The sequence below is a fragment of the Cygnus olor genome, assembly GCF_009769625.2.
Source record: "Cygnus olor isolate bCygOlo1 chromosome W unlocalized genomic scaffold, bCygOlo1.pri.v2 SUPER_W6, whole genome shotgun sequence".
In the NCBI taxonomy this organism is placed as follows: Eukaryota; Metazoa; Chordata; class Aves; order Anseriformes; family Anatidae; genus Cygnus; species Cygnus olor.
Window position 1 is genome coordinate 80,139 of NW_024429077.1, and position 6,492 is coordinate 86,630.

Consider the following 6,492-nt stretch of genomic DNA (forward strand, 5'->3'; position numbering starts at 1 on the left):
TGACATTCCTCCATCCCCCTCTATCTTTTGCAGCTTTTTTCTAATGTCTGGGGCTGACTGCCCTATAAACAGTATAGCAAACAGTTTTCTCTTTGCCTCCTCCTCCGGGTCTAGATCTGTCCATTTTCTGGCTATTTGACAGAGGTGTTTAAAAAACAAAACAAACAAAAAAAAAAAAAAGCAGACGGGCTCTCATCCGGGCCCTGGCAGACCTTATATAAGTTAGAGAAGTTTTTTGGTTTTGGTACCTTGTGTCAAATCCCATAAAAGATTGTCAATATTGTTCTATTAATTGCTGACCCCTGCTAGTATTTGGGTTCCACTTAGGATCTTTCTTAATTGGTAATAATTTCTCTACCCTCCTCTCTTGGGTACCTCTTCCTTGTTTCTGCCCGAACTTTTTCTAAAACCATTCTCATTTCCTCTGCGGTCAAAAAAGTGTTTAATATAGCTTGCATATCCCTCCAGTTAGGGTTATGGGAAATCTTAATAGTTTCTAACAACTGATGCATTGCTGACAAGTTATATCTATGAGATCCAACAGAGTATTTCCAGTTTAAGAAATGCAATGTTGTAAACGGAACATGAACAAAAACAGGTTCTTGTTCTGGTCCCACTGTCTTAGTGGAACCTGGATAACTGGCTCCATCTTCTGTTGGGTGTGAAGTGCTATCAGGCTAAAATTAGAATCATCCTGGGCTTCAGGAGAGGCCTCCAATGTCCCCACAGAAACCTCTGCAGTCCAAGGTTCAGGAGAGGTTTCCGATGTTCCAACATAAACCTCAGAAATCTGACCCCTGGCTTCTGATGTCCCCACAGGAGCCTCAGACATAGGGGAAACCTCTGGATTATACGGCAGTGGTGCCAAGGGTACCAATAACTGAACCTCTTCTTGTTCTAGATTCAGATAAATTTTAGGGGGGTTATCACTCCCTTTCTTTTCAGCACATAGCATAATATGATCTTCCCATAATCCACACTCCGCCTGACCGCTCAGGTCCTGATACAATGACTTAAAGGACTAACATACATCACTTTGTCCCATTTTCCTTCCCACCAGCAAAATAACATTAATTGCAATATCACATCATAATGAAAGGATCTGTTTTCTGGCCATTGTTCCCCATGATCCAGTTTGTACTGAGGCCACTCCTGATTACAGTATTGCCTCATTTTATCCTTTGTCATATATTCACCACCAAATTTAGACCAATTTTTAAGGATGCATCCAAGTGGGGAGGAAGGGGGTATTCTGGACTGACTGTTTCTCATTTTCCCTTTGGTGGCTGCTCACACTCGGCTTTAACTTTAACCCATCAGTCGGGTCAGGTAGCTCATGCAGCCATCTCTCATTCTTGCTAAATCACAGCATCTATGTGTGAGGCTGACAATCCCTTCTCTGAGTACCCATAGGAAGATATAAATCATACTCACCAGTTCAGTGACTTCCCCTTTATCCCCAGATGTTTGATAGATTCCTTAAAGTGTTGTGCCATTGTACCACTCTCTGGCCCTAGACATCTGGAGGGTCGAGGCCAAACTCCAATAAAATCAACAGTGCGCACATGGTCTCTGGCATCCTCCCCTCCAACACCGATGCTGACAAGTTGGACCGGGCAAGGGTAATTTAGGAGTTCCATCTGTGTCGCCAAAATTGTTATCCATAGGTTCGTGCCCAGTGCGCCACGCCAATAAGCACACAGAGTCGGAATCCACACAAAGGTCTTTTAATTAAATAATTAATGATATAATTCTGCAGAATCAGGTGCTTGGTGATCTTTGGCAATTGGGGCGGGACACGACACCAAATCTGACATTTTATATGTTAATGACCCTTAATGAGCAAAAGGTTACCATAGGTCAGTCTGGAATCTTCTTTCAGCTGTTTTTCTCCTTGTGTTTTAGTTTTCATCCCTTATCTCCCTTGCTTCTGCTAGCTCAAGGCTACCAGTTTCTCTGTTTTCTTCAAGGTTTCCTCATTTTCTTCAGCTTAAGACTACAGTCAAATGAACTGTTAACAAAGTGAAAATAGTCAATAGCAACATCTAGAAGCTGAAATCACTGTATATCTTAATTTGATTTTATTGTAAGAAATGCATGTAAAGGAGCACAACAATTATACATTTACAGAATTGCATGATAAAATATGTCATGCAGTTGCATAAAAAAAAGGTAAAGTTTAAATCACTTATATGGTTTAACATTACATCTTCCATTCTCAGTTGGTGGGAGATACCTGAATTACCAGAAGAAAGCTCATCTATTATCCTATAGACACAGAGTAAAACACACTTCATATTAGTCTGAAGTGCCAAACCTGCTTACAAATCCTTTGTAATCCAAATTATAGCTGAGATGGAATGCCTGCAAATTTGTAATATCTAGGCTCAGAATAAATGATTAGCAAAAACACATTTTCAAAGGGCCAAGTACCAGCAATATCACAGGATGTAGTCAGAGCTACTTAACTTCATTACATCCCTATACACCACAACCAAGCAAATCACCTGACAGTTCATCAACCTTACAGCAACAAGCTGAAAACACCAGAAGAAGCTTGTCATTCTTCCTCCAAATTTCAGGTTTAAGTTTGCACAGAATCCTATGGAACACACTATTGCGCAGCCATGCTGCTAGCTAGACATTTAGGAGATTAAAGACCACCAAGTAATTCTTAGTCACTTATATACTTTTCTTTACATGTTCTTTCTTAAATCCTAACAACAACAAAAAATACCCATCAAGTGGCAAACTTTTCAGGGGCACAGGAAAATTCTTCTTAGAACAACATATTTATACACAAATTAAAAACATCTCAGTTTAACAGCCAGATGTTAAATAAGGACTAGTATCATGTTAAGCAGTCACGTTGCCTTCTGGGAAGATGGGTATATTGTTCATAACCATTTGACACTTAAAGGCTGAATGACAGCTTATCTATAGCAGCTTTATGAATAGCTTATGTAGAACATTATAGAAGACAGGTTTTTGAATCTTTTTTCCCCCCCCAAAGCATTTTAATATTAAAATTGACTTGTGACTGACACTGCAGCGGGAGCCAGCCTTTTATTTTAGGAGTATATACCAGTCTCCAAGGTTATAAATAGAGGGGAAAAATTCCAAAACACTCTGCACCTATATTCATATTCTTTTTGCCAAGTGAAATATACCACACTGCACCAAAGTTTAATAAGAGCAGGTACTGACAAAGTGTAACAAATGTATATGTAAACAGCCTTCCCCCCTTTAAATGTTTAGTGAACCTCAACATAATTAGTGTTCCTGAATGATTATAGACCATATATGAATTATTAACACAGAATAAAGATTAGTAGAACTTACATCCTTGAATACAAGCTCATATCCCACCTGTGGACAATTCACATACAATTCACAGTTCATGATTTTATAGAACAATGAGGAATTTTTCATTTCATACTTTCTTCCACAGATCTTCCACAGATTTAGGCTGGACATCAGGAAGAGGTTCTTCACCGAGAGGGTGGTTGCACACTGGAACAGGCTCCCCAGGGAAGTAGTCACTGCACCAAGCCTGTCTGAATTTAAGAAGCGATTGGACTGTGCACAGTCACATGGTCTAAACTTTTGGGTAGACCTGTGCGGTGCCAGGAGTTGGACTTGATGATCCTTATTGGTTCACTTCCAGCTCGGGATATTCTGTGATTCTATTCTATGATTCTATGAGATCTACTGAGATTCATTATTTCAACAAGCCTTCCCAAGTACAGCCTTTGTTCAGATGAAAAAAAAAAAAAAAAAAGCAAATGAAGGTGAGAGAGACCATCAGAATTATTAAGTACTGGTATCACCATGGTTAATCTTCCTAAAATACTTTAGCCCTGCCAGTATCACAAATCTAGACATGGTTTCCTCAAATATCCAGTTTCAAGGTGCTCTCAGGTTTTAAAGAGACATACAAACCTAGTACTAGTAGTACTAGCTTTGTACCCCAATATTCACAGGGCCACTTTCAGGTTACAATAACTAAAACCAATGAACCATCACAAAAGGAAGTATTTCCTTCTGTACATAATTTTTATTATTTACATAATACAACAGATCATAGATGCTGGGTAGCATGATTATGTGCAATATATAAACATGAGTTATCTGTATGTTTGCATATCTAATAACTAAATTGGAAGAACAAAGTTAAAGTAAGAGCCTGATGCTTTTAATATTGAACTAAAAGCTAAGAGTAAACACTACAATAGAAGTCAGAAGTATAATTTTGTGTGTCAACTATTTACAGATGAGAACAGATATTACCACAACACTAGTCTAAACTATACTTGTTTATAAAAAAAACACAAGTTGCATACAACACAAAAAACCTCCCATTATAACACAGAAGTGATATTACCAGACAAGCATCAATGCACTATACTGCCTTTTCTAGTTATTGTACAATGCTGTAGATAATATAGCCCATGCAATACACCCAAGAACATTAGTCCTACACTCAAATATAATTTAAAATGATTAAGCGGCCCTCCAAGAGTGGTTCCAGCTTAAGTCCAACTTAAGTGGTTCCAACTTGTCTAGAGCAGCCATGTTGGGTATGGTTTGCTATACCCAACAATTGTTGCATGTGCAATTATTACATTAATAATATATTTTTTTTAAAGCTCCTAATATTCTTTTGAACCCAGAACATACTGAATTCAAGTAATTCATGAATAATAAACTGTTCAAATACTTTTGCAACTTATGCATATGTCACTTGATAGAGCTGTTATGGTACATCTAAGAAACATACACAGCTTTTTTTTTTGGTAAGCCAATTTTACAATATTGTGCTACACAACATTTTTAGCCTTGAAAGGAAAAGCAGAGAACTGTTGCAGGCCAGTTCTTAAATTTTTAACAGGACATTTCCTCTGGAAACTTTAGAATCCTGAAATTAGGTTAACATAATCTGTTCCGAAACGGTTTTCTTCTCATACATATCTTTTTTTTTTTTTTTTCCATTTTCCCCACTAATTGTTAAATGACTTTTTCTTAAATACAGCACCAACACTCATCTTACTTGAAAGGCAGACAGACCCACATGGCTTACGTTCTGCTGGAAAATAACGGAGTATGGAAATTAAAATTAGAATGAGATCTTTTCCTTAGCAGAGGAAGCAGTCCAGGAGGTTTCTAGAGTGTGTGGGAAGATAGCTTCCTGACATGACTGGTACAAGAGCCTACCAGGGAGGTGCCCCACTAGACCTGCTCTTCACTAACAGAGAAGGACTGGTGGGAGATGTGAAAGCTGGGGACTGTCTTGAGCAGAGTGACCATGAAATTGTAGAGTGGTGATGTTAGAAGGGTAACTAGCAAAACTGCTATCTTGAACTTCCGGAGGGTGGACTTTGACCTGTTCAGGACACTTATTGCAGGGGTCCCTTGGGAGTCACTCCTTCAGGGCAAAGGGGTCCAGGAAGCCTGGACACTCCTCAAGATAGAAATCTTAAAGGCACAGGAACAGGCCGTTCCTGAGTCCTGTAAGATGAGCCGGAGGAGAAGAAGACCAGTGTGGATGAATCAGGAACTTTTGTTGAGACTCCGGAAGAAAAAGAGAGTCTATATCCTCTGGAAGAAGGGACAGGCTACTTGGGGAGATTACAAAGAAGTTGCTAAGATATGCAGAGAGGAAGTTAGAAAGGCAAAAGCCCAGCTTGAACTCAAATTGGCCACTGCAGTAAAAGAGAACAAGAAATCCTTTTATGAATGTGTTAACAGTAAGAGAAGAACCAAGGAGAATTTCCATTCTTTACTTGATGCAGCAGGGAATGTGATCACCGAGGATAAGGAAAAGGCTGAGGTTCTCAACGCCTTCTTTACATGTCTTTAATAGTCGGATCAGTTATCCACAGGGTACTTTATGCCCTGACCTGGAAGTCCCCTATGATTCAGGAAGAGACAGAGACCTGCTCCTCCATCTGGAATGTCACAAGTCCATGGGACCAGACAGGCTCCACCCTAGGGTGCTGAGGGAGCTGGCGGAGGTGATTGCCAAGCCGCTTTCCACCATCTATCAGCATTCCTGGTTATCTGGAGAGGTCCCAGAGGATTAGAGGCTTTCCGATGTGACTCCCATCTACAAGAAGGGCCATAAGGAAGATCTGGGGAACTACAGGCCTGTCAGCCTGACCTCGGTTCCAGGGAAAGTTATGGAGCAAATCATCTTGGGTGAGATCACACGGCACATGCATGGCATCCAGAGAATCAGGCCCAGCCAGCACGGGTTCACGAAAGGCAGGTCGTGCTTGTCCAACCTCATCTCCTTCTATGATCGTGTGACCAGACTGGTAGATGAGGGAAAGGCTGTTGATGTAGTCTACCTAGACTTCAGCAAGGCCTTTGACATGGTCTCCCACAGTATTCTCCTGGGGAAACTGGCTGCCCGTGGCCTGGACAGGTATACTCTTCTCTGGGTAAAGAACTGGCTGGAGGGCCGTGCCCAGCGGGTTGTGGTTAATGAAG